We start from the raw sequence: 18,917 nt of genomic DNA, 5'->3' as shown, positions 1-18,917 counted from the left end.
AAACAGTGGACCACAAATTAGAAGAAATCAAAGATGAAGATAGGAAAAACAACATAGTGGTATATGGAGTTACAGAAAGCAATGCTGTGGAAGGACATCAAAGAAAAGAAGACTCAAAGTTTTTAATGGAGATGTGTGAAAAAGGTATGAAGTTAGATGCAAACAGACCTAGATCTATATTCATAAGTTTTGATTCACTGAATGAAAAGTGCAATGCTGAGAGGAAGGAGGAAATTCAGAAGGACTGAAGATGATGTGGATGTGGCATTACAAGACATGACAAACCCATAAAGATAGAAGTAAAACCAACTTGTAGAAGAAACCAAAAAAGAAGAAAAAAAAAAAAAAAAAGGAAGATGAGGACAAATTGGGAAATTTTTATCTATTCAGCAGCTGGTTAGGAAAAAAGGGCTATGAAGATAAAAAAGAATCATCAAATTGTTGGTATACAAGTGCAGATTTATGTCTGGGGTATTGGCTGCATGTTACTGTGGCAAAGTAGCATGCAGTTGATACTTTAGGGTCTTTATGGGGTGCCCCTATGGACCAGAGCCACACATCATTTTGTCTGTGATAGAGGAAAACTCTGTTCATAGAGAAATGATGACACTTTTTATACTACGACTGTCCCTCCGTTATGCTGTCCCCTAACCCCTTGTTACTGTCCTGTACCATTTCTCTGAATATTCATTTCCTTTTTTCGCCTACCCTGTGGTGGGGGAAAAGAATGCTACCGCCAAGTCTTTCCACTTGAGTCATAAGAGGCGACAAAAAATGGGACAGAGGATGGGATTAGGAGTCCTGCTACCTGTAGCCCCAAAGGGGACATTCTTTAAAAAAAGTAAAGGCATAAGAGGGTCTGGAAGTTTTCCAACCAGTACCCTAAGGTTTGGCTCTTTTAATGTGTGTAGATGTGGTACAGATGAGTAAAAGGGAAGAGATAGGCAGTATGTTTGTGAGAAGAAAGATGGATGTGCTGGCTTTGAATGAAACTAAAATGAAAGGGATGGGTGAGTTTGGGAGTGTAGTTGGGAGGTTCTTAGGAGTGAAGAGGGGACGAGGGAGAGAAGGGATGGCTATACTAGTAAGTGAAGAGATAAGTAAGCATGTAGTGGAGTGGAAGGAGGTTTCATCAAGGTTGATTTGGATGAAGGTGAAGCTGGAAAGGGAGATGTGGGTTTTTGTAAGTGCATATGGGCCTGGTAGTGAGAAGAGCGTAGAGGAAAGGGAGGCTTTTTGGGTAGATATGAATGAGTGCATAGAGGTATTAGGGAGAAATGTTAATGTAGTTATATTGGGAGACCCTAGTGGTAGGGTATGAAACAAACCAATAAATGGAGTTCCAGGTAAAAATTGTAGATGAGAATTGATGGTGATGTGTCTTGAAAGAGTTGATGATAGCAAATACAGTGTTTAGGAAGAAAGTCAAGCATAAGTACACATGGGAGAGGGTGGTGGATGGAAGGGTGGCAGATAGAGCATTAATGGACTCTATAGTGGTAACCAGAAGTATGGTAGGAAGAGTTAAAGATGTACATGTTTTAAGGGGAGAGAGTTGGGGAACATCAGATCATTTTCTGGTGGAAGGTAAATTGAGAGTAGAGAAAGAGGAAAAGGGCAGAAGGTAGGGAGGTACTTAAAGTGAACTGCTTAAATGAGAAAGAAAAGGAGAAGGAGTATAAGAAGCTGAGAGAAGAGTGGGAGGGAGTGAAGGATAGAGTAGAACTAGGAGTGGAGGAGGAATGGGGATGGTTCAAGGAGGGAGTTATAAGGTGTGCAAAGATGGTGTGTGGAACAAGGAGGGCAGGAGGAAATAGAAGGAAGGGTAGTGAGTGGTGGGATGAGGAAGCAAAGAACGGTGTAGAAGAGAAGAAACAGGCATTCATAGATTGGTTACAAATTAGTATTAGGGAATCGAATGAGAGGCACAAAATAAAGAGAAGGGAAGTTAAGCATAAGATAAAGGAAGCAAAGAGGAGAGCAGATGTGAAATGGGGTAAGAGTATGACAGAAAATTTTGCAAGTAATAAAAAGATGTTTTGGAAAGAAATTAAAAGAGGAACAGGAGGCAAATCAAGTAGAGAAGAAAAGGTAAAAGGTGCAGATGGAGAGATGATAATGGAAGAGAAGGCAGTGGGACGAAGATGGGCAGAGTATTTTAGGGAGTTGCTAAATGTGAAGGAGGATAGGGAGGGAAAGGTAGTTGCAGTGGGAAGTGCTAAGAAAATGAGAGTGATGAAAATGAAGGAGAAATAGGGAAAGATGAAGTGAAAGCGGCTGTTGAGATGATGAGAGCAGGTAAAGCACCTGGGTTGGATGGATGCTATGCAGAATGTCTGAAGAAAGGAGGTACAGTTATGTTGGACTGGCTGGTGAGGTTATTTACTGTTTGTTTAAGAGAGGGTAGAGTGCCGGAGGACTGGAGGAGTGCCTGTATAGTTCCGCTTTACAAGGGAAAGGGGGACAAGTGTGAGTGTAGTAGTTTCAGAGGGATCAGCTTGTTGAGTGTAGTTGGGAAGGTTTATGGGAGGGTCTTAATTGAGAGGAACAGAGGGAGTAATTGGTGAGGAACAGTGTGGTTTTAGGATCAGATTTTTGTGGTAAGACATATGTGAGAAAGCTAAAGGAAAAGGTAAGGATCCTTTTTTGGATCTGGAAAAGGCTTACGATGCGGTAGATAGGAAGGCACTGTGGGAGGTACTGCAGATATATGGGATAGGAGGAAAGCTGTTAAGAGCAGTCAAGAGTTTTTACGAGAGTAGTAGAGCTTATGTTAGGATTAGAAATGGAGAGAGTGAATGGTTTGAGGTAAAGGTGGGACTTTGTCAGGGATATGTTATGTCGCCCTGGCTGTTCAATCTATATATGGATGGGGTGGTGTGAGAGGTGAATGCAAGGGTAGTGGGTCAGGGATTGGAGATGGTTAAAGAAAATGGAGAAAAGTGGGAAATAAGCCAGTTGTTGTTTGCTGACGACACTGCGCTTGTAGCAGAATCAGAGGAGGGATTGAGGAAGTTAGTGACAGAGTTTGAGAAGGCGTGTGAAAGAAAGAAGCTGAAGATAAATGTGGGCAAATGTAAGGTGATGAGATCTACAAGGGGAGAGAGTGACAGCAGACTGGAAGTGAGCATTAAGGGTGAGAGACTGGAGGAAGTGGATAGTTTTAGATACTTGGGTGTGAATGTGGCAGGAAAGGGGGGAGTGGGGGTGGAGGTAGAATGTAGATTGAGAGAAGCGAATAAATGCCTTGGTGGATTAAAAAGTGTAATGAGAAATAGACATTTGGGAATGGATGCTAAGAGGAGGTTATATGAAGGAGTGGTTGTGCCGACAGCACTGTACGGGGCAGAAACATAGAACATAAGAGAGAAGGAGTTTGAATGTGTTTGAGATGAAATGTCTGAGAAGTATGATAGGGGTTACTAGGCTGAATAGAGTGAGAAATGAGGAGGTGAGGAGGAGAACAGGGGTGGAAAAGGAGCTGGGAGATAGGGTTGATGAAAGAGTATTGGGATGGTTTGGACACATGGAAAGAATGAGTGGAGAAATACTAGTAAAAGAGGTGTGGAAGGAGTGAATATGAGGGAGTGTCCCAGGATGAGATGGATGGGTGGGGTGAAAGGGGCATTACAAAAGAGAGGAATGTCTGTTGGGGAAGGACGGGAGAGGACAGATGATAGAGGTGAATGGAGAATGGTTGTGTATGGATAATGCTGTGATGCATGAGGGGGAGTGGGTGGGGGATGGGGGGTGAGGAAGTATGTATGAGAACAAATTTTATGTAGCCCGAAGGGATTTCTCCCTATCTTTTCTGCATGAGGGGACGGAGGGGGGGGGGTCGCCGAATTTATGAAGCGGCCTTGCTGTGTCTTGCGACACTGCTTCTGATCCAGTGCAATGGACAGGATGTAGTGATGACCCGTCATCCTGGAGGTGCCAAGATAAGAGGGAGGGTGGAGGGGAGTTGAATATGTAGGGAATGGAATGGGTGGGAGTGGTTTGTATGCCTTTTTCTTTTTGGCTACCCCCTGTGTAAGGGGGAAAAAGCTTTTGGTATATGTATGTACAACAAAAAATGTAGCGAGGCTAAGGATAAATGAGACAAAGCTTGAAAGAAATGGAAAAAAAGGCAAGAAAACAAGCAATTGGCTAATGTACATCAAACTAAGAAATGATTGTGTAAAAATACGTAGAGATGAAAAGAGAAATTACAAAAAAAAAAAAAAAAGAGAAATGCAAGGAAGACCCCAAACTATTTTACAGGTATGTAAATGGCAAACTGAAGAATAAAAAAAAATAGAAAAGCTGCGCTAGGGTAAATACGAATATACAGAAGAACTGGAAATGGCTGAAATTATGAACAACCACTTCAAATCAGTATTCACAATAGAAAACTCACCTAACTGTGAGGAAATAGAGAGAGATACCCCCCTCAATGAAATAAACAATTGTAACACAGAAGGAAATCAGCGACCAAATCAAAACCCTTGATGTCAGAAAATCACATGGCCTAGACGGAATTGCAATTTGGATACTGAAAGACTGCACGGAGGAATGATGATGATGATATGGTTTAACGTCACAAACTCCCCCCTATCGGAAGGCTAGGACGGTGCCCCTCACAAAGGGCTTTGTAGCGTGGAATTTGATGAACCATGCCCTTGGTTCAACTTTGCTGGTGGCAGGATTCGAACCGCCAACCCATCGACCTTTGCCGCAAGTAACGACGCCCTAACCCGCTCAGCCAGCGAGCTTCCTGTATGGAGGAATGAACAGATAAAATGTACAATATAATTAAAATCTCACTTCAAGAAGGAAAGGTGCCACAGGACTGGAAGAATGCAAACATTGTACCAATTTATAATGGAGGAAACAAAGAAGATCCATCAAATTACAGACCAGTCTCCCTGACAAGCACAGTAGCAAAAACTTGTGAAAAGGTAATGAAAAAAAAAAAAAAAAAAATAGATGGGTCTGGAAGAAAAAACTATACTGAATCCAAATCAATTTGGATTCAGACAAGGAAGATCATGTACAACAAACTTGATCTACTTCTACTTGAGATTAATAGGTATAATACAAGAGAGAGAGATGGTTGGGCAGACTGTGCCTTTCTGGACCTACAAAAGGCATTTGATAAGGCACCACACAAGAAACTAATAAGGAAAATATAGAGTCAATAGGTGGCATCAGAGGAAAATTATTGGAATGGATGAAAAACTTCCTGACTGGGAGGAAAATGAGAGTAGTAATTAGAGATAAATTCTCAAATTGGGAAGAAATAATAAGTGGTGTCCTGCAGGGATCAGTACTGGCCCCGATCATGTTTGCCATATGCATAAATGACATGGATGAAGGAGTAGAGTGTTATATGAATTTCTTTGCAGACGACACAAAAATACTAAAGAAAGTAAAAACGGAGGAGGATTGCAACTCATTACAACAAGACTTGGACAAGGTCTGGAATTGGACTCAAAAGTGGGAAGTGAAATTCAATATCAAGAAAAATAAACACAGAATATCGAGAGATTATAAAATTGGTGAAAAGGTCAAAAAGGTAAACTCGGAAAAAGACATTGGAGTGAGGATCAGCAAAAACATGACACCGGACAAACATATTTATAAAATAATCGGAGAAACCTACAATTTATTGAGGTCAATAAAAGTGGCATTTGTCTATTTGGATGAAGAAAAAAAAATACACTAAGGCCAAAACTCAAGTACGCAGCAACACTATGAACACCCAGTACTAAAAAGAACATAAAAAAAATAGCAAGAATACAAAGAGTAACAACAAAACTGGCACCAACTCTTTCCAAAATGACATATGAACAAAGACTGTCCAAATCAGAATTACCAACTCTGGATGTAATGGTGGCATAGAATATTCTTTGTGTGTTGTACATACGTATTTGTAATATTGTTTATTTATTATTATATATTTTATATATTGTGAGAACCAAGTGTTCATTTAAGCGTATATGTTTTTCCTGCCAAGTCTGAGCTTCTTGGCGTCGCAGTCCGTCTTGATTCTGTTTCAGAAGCGACTGCACGCTTGTTTTTGTAGTTCTTTCTCACATTGTAACTAATACAATATTTTTAATTTTTGCATTATTGATTGTTTCATTGGCCACCCCAATACATATGGTGGCAGCGGAAAAACAATTCGGTGTTTATCCGTATTGTGTGAATTAAAGTTTGTGCAGAACGCTCGTATTCGTTGTGAACTTTGAAAATTTGCCGGCTAGTGATATTGCGTTTGTTGGCGTTTGTGCTTTTCTCCCATTTTTCTTTCCAGCCAGGTGATTTTTTTTCGGTGACAATGGAACTATTCATACGTTTACCTTGAACATTTTGTGCGTAATTAGGCGCAGGAACATTTTTCTCTGAGTGCGCGGGTGATTTTTTTCCCGCGTGCTCTTCCCGTTGGCGTCGGCGTTTTAGCTTTACATCGACATCATCTGCGATTATCACTGGATCGTCTTATGTTCCTGTGTGTATCAGCTGTAATTTGAACCCTGGATGGTGAAGGATTTTGGACAGACAAATTTATACCTACGCATTCTTCACATCGGCCGGTGATCATCGTTCGCTGATTTCCATAGTGACTTTCGTCTCCTTTGCCAGTGCATTGTATTCAGGCTTGTACATGCTTCTTGTTTATTTATGACAGGCCATATTGTGTTTTCTGATTATAATGAAATAATTGGTCAATGGTTCTTTGTCTGGCAAGATGGCCAAATTGGTTGGTGTTCATGGTGGCCATGTTTGTGACGTCATGGTCCATTTTCCTAAGTTCTAGTATATTGACCCCAGTGCGGTAACGGTTTTCCTTGTATATGGTTATTAGAGAATTGTTTCTTGCGTTTATATGTGAATTAGACTTGTATTTTTTTTCTCATTGATTGTGATTAATAATGAGGTGTGGTAATTACGTGCCTCACTTGTGAATCATTTAGATTGTATTAATAACGCTCTTGCTTTGTGTATCAGAGTGCATTATATTGTTTACATTCTTTCAGGCAATCCAGTCTTCTGATTCGAGGAGTGTATTCTTGCGATCGCCATTATTATTGCACTTTATTTTTCAATTTTTGCTAAATGTTATTACGTAGTGGAGTGCAGTTATCTTGCCCCCCTTCTAATATGTCTAAACCAAAGGTACCATCTTTTATCAATCCCCCAAAACCATCTGAAACAATGGCTCAATGGCTCACTTTATTACACCAAGAAACCCTCTGTTACTAAATTTTCAGGCCAGGACCCCCACTATAAGACTATAGATTTAATTCGCCAATGCGAGGATGCTATAGTGAACTGAAATGTTTCGACTGGGCCTGAAAAGATATCTTTTGTGAGGTCACAACTTATACCTAATTCATTAGCGTCAGAGATGCCGTCTGCATCGTGCCTTGATCCCAAGTCTTTGGATTATGATTATGACATCTTTAGGTCTAATTTAATTAAAAAAGTTTCAGATACCCCTGTTGTAAATTCTTTTCAATGGTGTTTCAAACTGGCTGATACCCTCGTATCCCGACTGGGTACTCTTGACTACAGGCGTGTTCAAGCCCAGGCCAGTATAATTGTTGTTGACACCTTCGATTCACTCTCACATTTAGACTGGGTAGATAATGGCACTATCACTTTAGATAGGTTCCGCCTTATTTTTGAGTTTTTGCTTTACGTCCTTTTTTTTATTTTTTTTTATTAAACTCTATTATCTTTTGCAACAAGGCTTTCCTGTAAACTAGGGGAAGTGCCTTCTAGTTCTTTGTGTATCAGCAATGCTCTTCAACATGCTAATGTCCCTTGTTCTCCTCAGCCCTCTCAGTCTACAGTCCTACTCATAGCTCCCCTCAATCTACAATTAACACCCTATCCTTTCATGTACCTTTTGTAACTGGTCTGGTCCCCTGTTCGCAGGAGTGTATCTAACGTTTCTTCTAATATGACGCATGACCTTTCTAGAGTAGAGCCACAGGATAAACTCAGTAACTGTCATATCCATGGTCATTGTAAACACTCGACTGATCAATGTTTCAAGGTTTTGAAACTGAGAGATGAGACTTTTCATCAGCCTCGTCAGTCCCATTTTCACCAGCGCTTGTTTCACAACCCAAAGATTTGACCAGTAATGTTCGGTATCAAATCATCCCCTTAATAGCTGTTGAGTCTTCCCAATTACTTACCTTCCAATTTCTTTCAAGGGATACGCCTATTTCAGTTACTGTAGATACTGGTGCAGAAAGTAGTCTCATAAGTAGAAAGGCTTATTTTGCTCTCCGGGAATTCTACAATCTCCCTTTTGTAATAAATTGCATTCTGTGCAAGGTTCTCCCTTGCTTGTTCTTGGGTCTGTTTGTCTTCCCTTATAGTTTCCCTCGCATGCTACAGTTTTCCATGTCACTTTCGTTGTTGTGTCTGGTATTGCTCTTATGTGTGACTGTCTCTTACGTATTGATGCTCTTACAGCTCATGGCATAGATATTTCTCCTAGTCGCCGTGGAACTGTTATTGAATGTCTAGGGGGTATGATGACTGTGTTAGACAACAGTGCCTTTGAGGTGACATAAGGGGGTGGGCGGAAAGAGTAGCTCTTAGTGGGATTTGGGTTATTTAAGCCAGACAGACATGAAAGGGGTTGTGTGTCTAGGTCGGGTGCTTCAGGGGTTTTGGAGATGTCATTTACGTCTTGGAAGGAGATTTTGTTGGTATCTAAATTAATTATTGCCTTCCAGTTCTGTAGTGACTTTAAACCTATTATGCCTTGTTGATCGAGACTCCATTCATCAGCTAAGTGGAAGGATGTGAGACCTACTTGGGAATTGTTTACCTCTATGTTTAGGTCAATCATATCATGAAGTGATATGGTAGATCCTTCTATCAATAGACCTTCCGTATTTGAATACTGGATTTGGGGTGGGTCATGAAATGCTTCATAGAGAGCTCTGGGGATGAGGTTCAGGTTTGTTCCTGTATCAACCATCATGTCAACAGTAATTTGATCTAATGTCACCTTTAGGGTGATATAGTTGTGTGGTGTGTCGGACGTTCCTATGGTGGTCTGGTGCGTGAGGCTGGTGCACGTTCCCCCAATCGGTGTTGAGTTGTATGTGTTGTGTGGGAGGAGGGTGTTTGTCGAGGTGCGGTAACTTGTTTGTTTGTTCTCTGATGAGGTTGTGGTTGTGATTTTTGTTGAGAACATTCCTCGTTGGAGTGAGTTGTGGTTTTGTGTAGGTTGCAGTATTTGCCTGGCCGTGTTGGTTTTGACATGTTGGGGGGTCTAGGGGTGGGTGGGAGTTGTTTGATTTGCTGTTGAGCTCTACATTGGGAATCTGTGTGGGAGGTAGTACCATGAATTGAGCAAGGGGTAGCGCGGTGTTGTGCCTGCGGGTGTTGATATTGTTGCGCTCTACACTGAGAATCCGTGTGGGAAGTAGTTCCATGAATTGAGCAAGGGATAGTGTGGTGTTGTGTCTGCGGGTGTTGGTATTGCTGCGTTCTACATTGAGAATCCGTGTGGGAAGTAGTTCCATGAACTGAGCAAGGGGTAGTGTGGTGTTGTGCTTGCATTTGTTGTTTCTGTATGCAGTCTCTGGTGTTGTGACTTGTTGAAAGATGGTAGGAACACCAGTTAGATGGTTGCGCTGTATTGGAGCTAGGGGGCTGGTGTGACTGAAGGCTATTTAGTCTAGCAAAATTGTGCTGGTCAGAGGGGGAGATGTTGCAAGCGTTGGTTATTTCTAATATGTATGTGTAAGCTAATGGGTTTCTAGTGTTTAAATCCCTTTTTGTGGCTTCTCTTTGACACTTTGGTGGGAGTTGGAAAAGATAAAGGCCTATCTCCAGGAATGTGTAAAAGTTTTCTAATGTCACTGCCTTTTTTCCTGTAATGGTTGTACAGATCCAAGGGCTGTTATTTTATAGATTTTCCCTGATTTCCTTAATTGCGTTAGCAACATTATCCTTGATGTTAGTCTGTTTTTGAGTTCTAGTATTATTTAGAAATGTGAGGAGAAAGTTAATGTTGTTTGCTTGTTTGCTCTGAAAGACATTTAACAGATGCTTATAATCGCTATATGTGATCCCTGTGGCTATCAGATTGTCTAGCATCCGAGCGGTAGATCGGTGCTCATCTGATGCTTCTATTTTCTGGCGGCATAGATTTATCTTATCTAAGTCAGAGTAGTTTGGATTTTTAGAAAAGAAAAGGTCACATGCCGTTAGGAAGTCAGTGATGGAGAGTCCGCTAGCTTGAGAGAAGGTGGGGATTTCGGTTAGAGGGGTAATGGTTTGGTAATTATTGATTACTGTAGGTTGGAGTTGTGGTTGAGGATGTTGCGATGGGGTTGGGGCAAGGTTAGGTGGTGGGTAGGGATGTGAGGTGAAGGCAGGTTGACTTGACGGGAAGTTGGGAGAAGGGAAGGCTAAGTTTTCGTATGCATGGGTTGTGGGGTTCAGGGATTGTTGCTGGGGGTCCACATAAGGAGGAATTTGGGGTTGCGGTGAGGTGTGGGGGGGTCGTTGTTGAGGGTCTAGTTGAGGGGGAATTTGGGGTTGCGGTGAGGTGTGGGGGGTTGTTGTTGAGGGTCTAGTTGAGGGGGAATTTGGGGTTGCGGTGAGGTGTGGGGGGGTCGTTGTTGAGGGTCTAGTTGAGGGGTAACTTGAAGTTTTGGTGTGGAGTGGGGGAGGGGGTTGGGGAAGTGTTGTAGTTGGGTCGGGTTAAAAGGGTCTTCCCGTGAGTGGTCATGGTGAAGGGGTAGGTTGTCATAGTAATCCTCAGGAATTATTTGAGAATCTGCCTTAGTCGTGGCATGGTCTGAGTCATGAGAGGGTTTTTCTTCTTTAGATGCGGAAAGAAATCCTTCAAGTAAATTTCTGACCTTGGCTCTCGTACCTGTAGCCATGTTAGTGTCTAACTAGAGATGCATGTATTACTTAACAGGTATAGTAAGTAGTTAGGTGAGATGGGAGTTCCAAGTTGAAATTGTTAAATTAATTTTTTTTTGTATGTCTTACCTAAGAGGTAGTGTGTTCTATTTAGATTAGAGGGGAGGGGGTATAGGGTGTCAATGGGTATACAATGGGAATATATAATATGGGTTTGTAGTAGTAATTGGATAAGATTGATAAAAAAGGTACATATAATTATTATAACTATATTAATTATTGTAAAAGTTGAAAAGGTATTAAATGTAAGGAGGAATTTTTTTTATCACTAAGTAGTTATTATAGTACTATGTTACGTAGTGACTAATCTCTTAACTTAATTATTTGCAAAGATAAGTGAGTGGTTATCTTAGTGATGTTACAAAAAAAAAAAACTTAAGTATAATGATCTTTGTTTCGTTTAAGTTATTAATCCACTAGTGGATGTATTGTTATCTAAAAAAAAAGAAAATGAAGTTAGGCTGTTGTTAATTATTAATGTTACGGAGGCTAACGTAAATTTTACGTGCCTTTGGTACGTGGACAGGCTATCTAGAAATATACAGAGGATATATCAATGAATAGGGGTACCTAAATATGGTGAGCCCTAACAGCTGGTACGTCGATGTCTAGCAGGGTGGTGGATGTGCGGTGCTAAACAAATGTAGGCGACCGAAGGTGGCGGTCGGTGGTTGGTGTGTGTAGCGAGAATGTTGACCCGCTAACTGCTGTGAAGCTCCTGGTCCGGGATGAGGGCGAAGCTTTTAGGTCTAGGTGATAATGAGGGGGAGTGGGGGTGGAACTAGATGCTCGTCCGGTTCTGATGAAAGAACGGGAAAATTAGTGGGAGTCTATTTTTATACTCACGGTGATTGGTGACGGTAGTTGTGGACGTGTCTCGTCGGCCTGGGTCCACTGCGTCTTGACTGAAGTCGTGGTGTGTAAATGTAGGAGGTGGTGCGCTGTTCGAAATGGCGGAGGAGTTGGTGATCGATATGCTGATGTTGTATGTCTGGGTCGTTCTCGGCTGAGGACGGTAGGGGGTGAGGTGGAGTATCCTCTCTCGGAGATTGGATCTTGTGGTTGCTTGAAGTATAATGTCTTGATTGGGAGTCTTGTTTGAAGTTGGATTGGAATCTTGAAGGGGTGCCGTGTAGGGTTGAACGGTTATTCACTCTGACAGAGGTATCACTGTAGACATCTGTCTACAGAGTATAGGACTGGCAGGTCACTGCCACCAGGTGGTTTGAAATCGAAAGCCTTCGACTTTACCACCGATTCTAAGATTCGACTGCTAAGCTGCAATCTTAGAAGTCAGATTGCCGTCTCGGAGGGGGTGGTTGGTGGAGGGGGAGTGTGTAGACGTGGTGCTTGCTTGACACGGGTGGTCTGTGTGGAGCTGGTAGGCGTGGCTTGAGTCTTTGATGGCTGAAGGTTTTATTCGGCCTTCTGTGGTAGGCTTGAGTGTAATTAGTATTATGTGGTATATGATGGCTTGTCTCTTCGGAGATTGAAATGAAACTAACGCTCGCTAGTTTGAGTAGTTGCGTAACCTTGATTGTATGGCTGAGGACGTAGTTTCTATTCAGAGCGCCATTAATGTAACCTCCTTAGCTTGGGGGTTACATAGGCAGGACTTAGTGCGGGCAAGATAAACTCTCAACGGCTCCTTTTCTTCTTATTTTATTATTACTAGAGTTTATCGTGTCATCGTATACACTATGCTCACTATTTACAGCACATCACTGGCACACGTTTTTCTTGATTATACACTTTTGTCTCTAGACCACCTTACACAATGTTTGAGTCAATCTCTGGAGCACCTCACACCTAACCTCTCTCGAGAGAGATGCACGGCCTTTTTGTTGGCCGGAAACGACTGACTAAGCAAAGTTTGAGGTGCGTTTTGTCCTTTTGTTTAATAATTCTACCTTGAAAGTCCGTCGCCTCACATGGCTAGGACAACCCACTAATTACCTACTATATTTGTTTTAGAACTTGGTATGTACACATATCCAGGGGGGTGGTTCGTTAATATATAATGTTTCCGTGTGTTATGTGGGTGGTGTCTAATGGCATCCATTATGTGTGTGTGTTCGTGAGTCCGTTTGTGGGCGCTCGGCTGGTAGCATGCAAACTCAGCGATTTGAGCGGATATGGTATGGCGCCAGCCAGACTGGTGGTGATTGCGACATCGTTGGTGTTGCATGAGAATGGTGATGTATACATATCTTCTGCAATTTTGTCATCCATGCATTAGATAGGCCAGTTTCTGTTTGTGATTCTCCTGTGATTGATCAGTCCGCACATTTCCCCTCACCAGCTTCTAAGCGTTTTAACACTACTTTTCCTTGTGCTGCTGTTGTTCTAGGGGAGCATCTTATCGGACCTTCAAGTTCAGTTCGAGTTCCGGTGCGCGTTTTCTCTCTGCCTGACTCTGTTCGTATTCGTCGCCTTGCATTAGAAGGAACTCTCTCCACTATTCGTGAGGGTCATGTTACCACGGCGATGGTGATAAACGTCACGAGTGTTCCTATTGCTCTCTCTCCTGGCAGCCACTTAGGCTCCTTTGATGTAGTTGACATTGTTGCTTTCCAGGACTCGCCTATCATAGCAGCTTCTGTACTACAGTCTCCTCTAACACGTGACCCTGCTCACTTAGCTTCTGAATTTGCCACATTTGTAGGCGAGATGGGTTTTCCTGGTGAGACGCCTCGTCTCATTGAACTGTTAGTTACCCACCGTCAAGCTTTGGCTTTGCCTGGTGATCCATTAGGTGTTACAGATCGTGTGGTTCATAGAATTGATCTTCAGCCAAGTGCTCGTCCTGTTTACGTCTCCTCTTACAGGTTACCTCACTCTCGTCGGCTTATAGCCCAATCCTTGGTTGACGACTTGTTGCGTGAAGGCGTTGTACAGGAGTCCCACTCAGAATGGAACTCGCCTCTTCTCCTGGTGCCTATGAAAGACGGATCTTTTCGTCCAGTTGTTGATTACAGGCGAGTTAACGAGGTCACTGTTCCTGACCATTACCCTTTGACTGTCTTAAGTGACCTTCTCCAGTCCATTGGCACTGGTAATACGGTATTCACCACCTTAGATTTAAAAGCCGGTTTTTTGGCAGATACCCCTGGAGGAGAAGTCTCGTAGAGTCACAGCCTTCTCGACTCCCAGTGGACATTATGAATGGCTTCGTTGCCCCATGGATTTGCGGAATGTTCCCTTGACTTGCCAGCGCTTGGTTAACTCCATTTTTTCATGGCTTAGTGGGGGGATGGATTTTTTGTTTACCTAGATGATTTAATTTTAGTTTCCAAAGATGTGGAAAGCCACTTTACTAAGTTGTCTATGGACTTGCAAACTCAATTTACCCAAGTGTTCATTTTTCAAGTCTAGTATCCAATTCCTAGGTCATGTAGACAAACATGTTATCCACACCACAGGTGATAAAATCAAGGCGGTGAGGGACTTCCCTATACCGAAGTCAGTTGAACATGTAATTTCCTTCCTTGGACTTGCAGGATACTATCGTGCATTCATTAAAGACTTTGCTTCAATTGCTTCCCCTCTCACTCGCCTCCTCAAGAAGGACTCTTCCTTCCAGTGGCGTGATGTTCATCAGGAAAGTTTTGATTCCTTGAAGCTTGCACTTACTGAAGCGCCTGTGTTAGCCTTCCCAGATTATAGTCTCCCCTTTACTATTTGTACAGATGCTTCTGGTACAGGCATTGGAGCTGTACTCATGCAACAAGTAGATGGATGTAGACCTCATGTTATTGCATATGCTAGTCGCATTCTTAATAAGCCAGAGTCCCGTTACTCTGTTACTCATTTAGAAGCCCTGGCAGTGGTGTGGGCTTTAAAGCATTTCCGTGATATTTTTGGATATCTTATTACAGTCTACACGGACCACACTGCTGTCACTCAGCTTTTCAAGGACAAAAATCTTTCAGGTCGCCTAGCCAGATGGTTTCTCACGATTAAGGAATTCAATCCATTCCTTAAACATATCCCAGGGCGTGCAAACAACGTTGCTGATGCCCTTTCACGTAATATCCCTGTTGCTGAAGGATCTGGCCAAAGCCCAGCGTGAAGACTATGTTTGGTCTGCTGTCATTTATGCTTTGGAGTCTGGTGATGATACCACCTTACCAGCTTTACCGGTACCTCTGTCCCAATTTTCCTTGTAGGACAAGGTTCTCATTCGTAATGTGGAAGTGTTTGAGCAGGATGTGGCACAGCTAGTGATCCCTGAGTCTCTAGTTTTGTCCCTTGCTCATGATGCCCCTCAGGCTGGTCACCCAGGTCGTGACAAAACTCTGGCTACGGCGCGTAAGAAGTATTATTGGCCTAAAATGCGACTAGACATTACCTCTCATGTAGCCCAGTGTAGTTCTTGTGCCCAGAACAAAGGTTCTACGCGTACTGCTCCCATCTTAGAGTATTCTACTCCTCGCCCTTTTCAGACTGTGGCCATAGACCTTTTGCAACTGCCTCGTAGCACTCAAGGTTCTGTGTATGTCCTTGTGTGTGTGGACCACTTTAGTCGTTTTGTAATATTAGCTCCCTTACGTAACAAGTCTGCACCAGTTGTAGCCCATGCTTTAGTTTCTCATGTTTTGTGTCCATACACTACTCCTTCGGTGCTCCTAAGTGACAATGGTACTGAATTTAGGAACGAGGTTTTGGCAAGTATTTGTGAACGTTACGTCACACAAACATTCGTGACTGCTTACCATCCGGCGTCCAATGGTCTTGTAGAGAGGATGAATAGGAAATTTCTAGATATACTCAGACATGTTGCTAGTAACTTTCATGAATCTTGGGAAGATTGGCTCCCCCATGTCAGTGTTTGTATTAATAGCACCATTAATGTTTCTACGGGCAAAACGCCTCATTATGTCATCTATGGAGTTGAAAAAACGGCTCCCTTATTATATGATTGACAGCCCTGCTCATCCCCTCTACAATTTTGATGACTATAGTCAACTCCAGAGTCACACGTTGCATGCAATTTATGTCTGTGAAAGAAAAACTTGATGTTTCCAAAGCCTGTTACCATCGTTGTTGGTGATCATGTGTATAAGAGCATGCTTGACCGCCAATCTAAGTTGAATTGTAAATTTACAGGCCCCATTTTGGTTACTGAGAAGATGCATCCCAACAAATTCAGGGTCTTTGATCCTTCACAGGGACTGAGCGAAGTGGTGCATGTGGACAGACTTAAGGTCACTCAGGTGCTCATACCGGCATTTACCCAGCCTCCTCCAAGGCCCACTGTACAAACTATTCCTGTATCAGCCCCTCATAATTATAATATCCGTTCAAGGGGTCCTGTGTCTTCATAACTGAATATGTACAGTGTTTATGTTGTTAATTATGTTTGTCTTGACCTGTACTTTGTGTCTTTTCTTTTCTCTCTGTTAAGTGTATTGATTTGTGTGTGTACCTTTTGTTTAGCTATTGTCATGTCCCGGACGTCCGGCAATTGCTGTCTTTTGTATTTTGGTTAACTGGCGCCAGTTCTTATTTCATTTTGTTGTATATGTTTCTTATGTACCTTCACTATGTTGTGATTCTTATGTACATATTCTTGTATTCTTGTTTATGTATTAGGGTGTGCTAATGTTATTCTTTTCCACACTTTTGTATACCTTTGTATGTATGTGGACTGTGTTATGTTTGTTTTTGTCTTGCCTGGTCATTTCTTTTTGTTTGTTCGGTGGGGTCACCAAGTGGTGGTGGCATAGAATATTCTTTGTGTGTTGTACATACGTATTTGTAATATTGTTTATCATTATATATTTTATATATTATTGTGAGAACCAAGTGTTCATTTAAGCGTACCGGTATATGTTTTTTCCGCCAAGTCTGAGCTTCTTGGCGTCGCTTGGCGTCGGAGTCAGTCTTGATTCTGTGTAAAAAGCGACCGCACGCTTGTTTTTGTAGTGTTTTCTCAAATTGCAACTAATACAATATTTTTCATTATTGCATTATTGATTGTTTCATTGGCCACCCCGATACATGGAACAAAGAAGGGAAAGAGGAGACCTACTATCCATAGAATTATGAAAGGGATGGAAATCTTGGATAAGAATGATTTATTGAAATGGGACAATGGAAAAACAAGAGGACACGAAAAGAAACTCAAAAAAGATAACTACAGAAGAGATTAAAAAAAATAGCTTCCCACACAGAGTAATAGATACCTGGAACAAATTAGACAAAGAAACAGTGTGTGCAAACAGTATTCAAGATTTTAAGAAAAAAAAAAACTATGCTGAAAGGTACAAAGACGGGTCACCACGAGCATAGCTCCCTCCCCGTATAATTATTATATAGTTGTATTATAATAATACAACTAGGTAAATACAGGGTTTGAGCAATGTGCACATACACCTACTAGACATGGATACAAGTGCTGGCAAACAAGGCCATTACAACCAGCTAACCACTTTCTACGCAGAGATTATTTATTGCCTAGTGTATAACATGCTGGCAGTTGAAGTACTGGTGTAAACATCAGTAGTCTATTTATCTATATACCAAAGGCTTCTTCCCCCCTACAAGGGAAGTAGTCAAAAGCATGCACCCACTCCAATTCACTACCCTTATTTCCCTCTCATCTTAGCTCCTTGTAGATGAAGGGTCAATCCAATCTCCTGCCTGCTGCCTGAGTCAGGAAATGCAGCAAGGCTGCTTCAATAAATTCCACAAAAATAAATACTCCCACATTAATAGTAACCTTAAATCAACTTCCACTTACCTAAACATAAATTACCTGAAATAAGTCAAAGTACTACCAATGTTCTGGAATTTCAATAGTACTTTGATTTGTTTCAGGTAACCTACATTTAGGCAAGTTGGAAGTTGGGGTTGATCGAAGGTATTGACTTTTGTACAGTTTATGTTTTTCGTAATCCAATTTACTCTTACCTTTGAACATCTTGCTGTTCTTTCCATTATTTCTGGTATCATATTAGTGGAAAATCAACTGCTCCTAAACTGGTTGTTGTGTTTAGCTTTGTGTGTCTGCCAGAGTTGTTAAGGTCTGGACTTGGTTGTATTGGATATTTGATGCTTATTCTACTTTTAGGGTTTCTCCTTAGGGCCACATTGTGTGGGGTTCCACATAATCTTCATGATGTACTTTAACCTCTTCATTACAAGTCAAATTATTGTGCGTAGCATCAGATGCCCAATGTACGATGCATCACTACCCATGCTATGAAATATAAAGTCACTGCTGTATTACTTGTTCTCTCTCTCATAAACAGAAAATATGATCAAGCCAGTTCACAGAATATGGGTGTCACTCAGCTACAACTATAAAATAGATATAATCAAGACACCAACACTGGCATCCTCATATGCTCACCTCATGACGCTTACGTAGGTGTAATATGGAAGAGGTTAATGATGAAATTAAAGACCAGAAATCTTGGGTAGTCAAAGTCACGGTACACTCATCTTTAAGGGTTAAAATGGTGGCTGGTAAGGCTGGGTAAGCTTGGGAATGCAGTTTCTGTCTGTAGGGTCAGGGTTGTTGTCCACACAGGCTGCAGTTTACCAGCACTTCTACTCGTGGATAATCTTGCACCACTGCTATGCATTATAAACCTGACCCTAAACATTTGTATGTTCCACATGTGCTGATTCACAAATTCACATTTTTTTCATAGGTAAGACAGTACCACATTCCCAATATTAGTGGGCTCTTTCACGACATCAGTCTGTTTCCATGTATGTCAACAGGTTGCTAGAGGTCTTGAAATTGATGTTCCACCTTCCCAGGACTCTTTAGCAGCATTGGTGTGGTCTCATTCATCAAGGGAGGACAGAGTAGGTTGTTGTTGTAGACTCTTGTGTAAATTGAACACTCTTGTAGTGGTATTCTAATGCAAGAGTAGGCGATTGTTGTAGACTAGTGTAAAGTGAACATTCTTGAAGTGGCATTCTAATAGGGAGATGTTTCCTGTCATGAG

This window comes from Oratosquilla oratoria, chromosome 7 (genome assembly GCF_046742065.1).
Source record: "Oratosquilla oratoria isolate Oo_2021 chromosome 7, ASM4674206v1, whole genome shotgun sequence".
Classification (NCBI taxonomy): Eukaryota; Metazoa; Arthropoda; class Malacostraca; order Stomatopoda; family Squillidae; genus Oratosquilla; species Oratosquilla oratoria.
The sequence above is the reverse complement of the archived record's forward strand: the minus strand, read 5'-3'. Positions refer to the sequence as shown.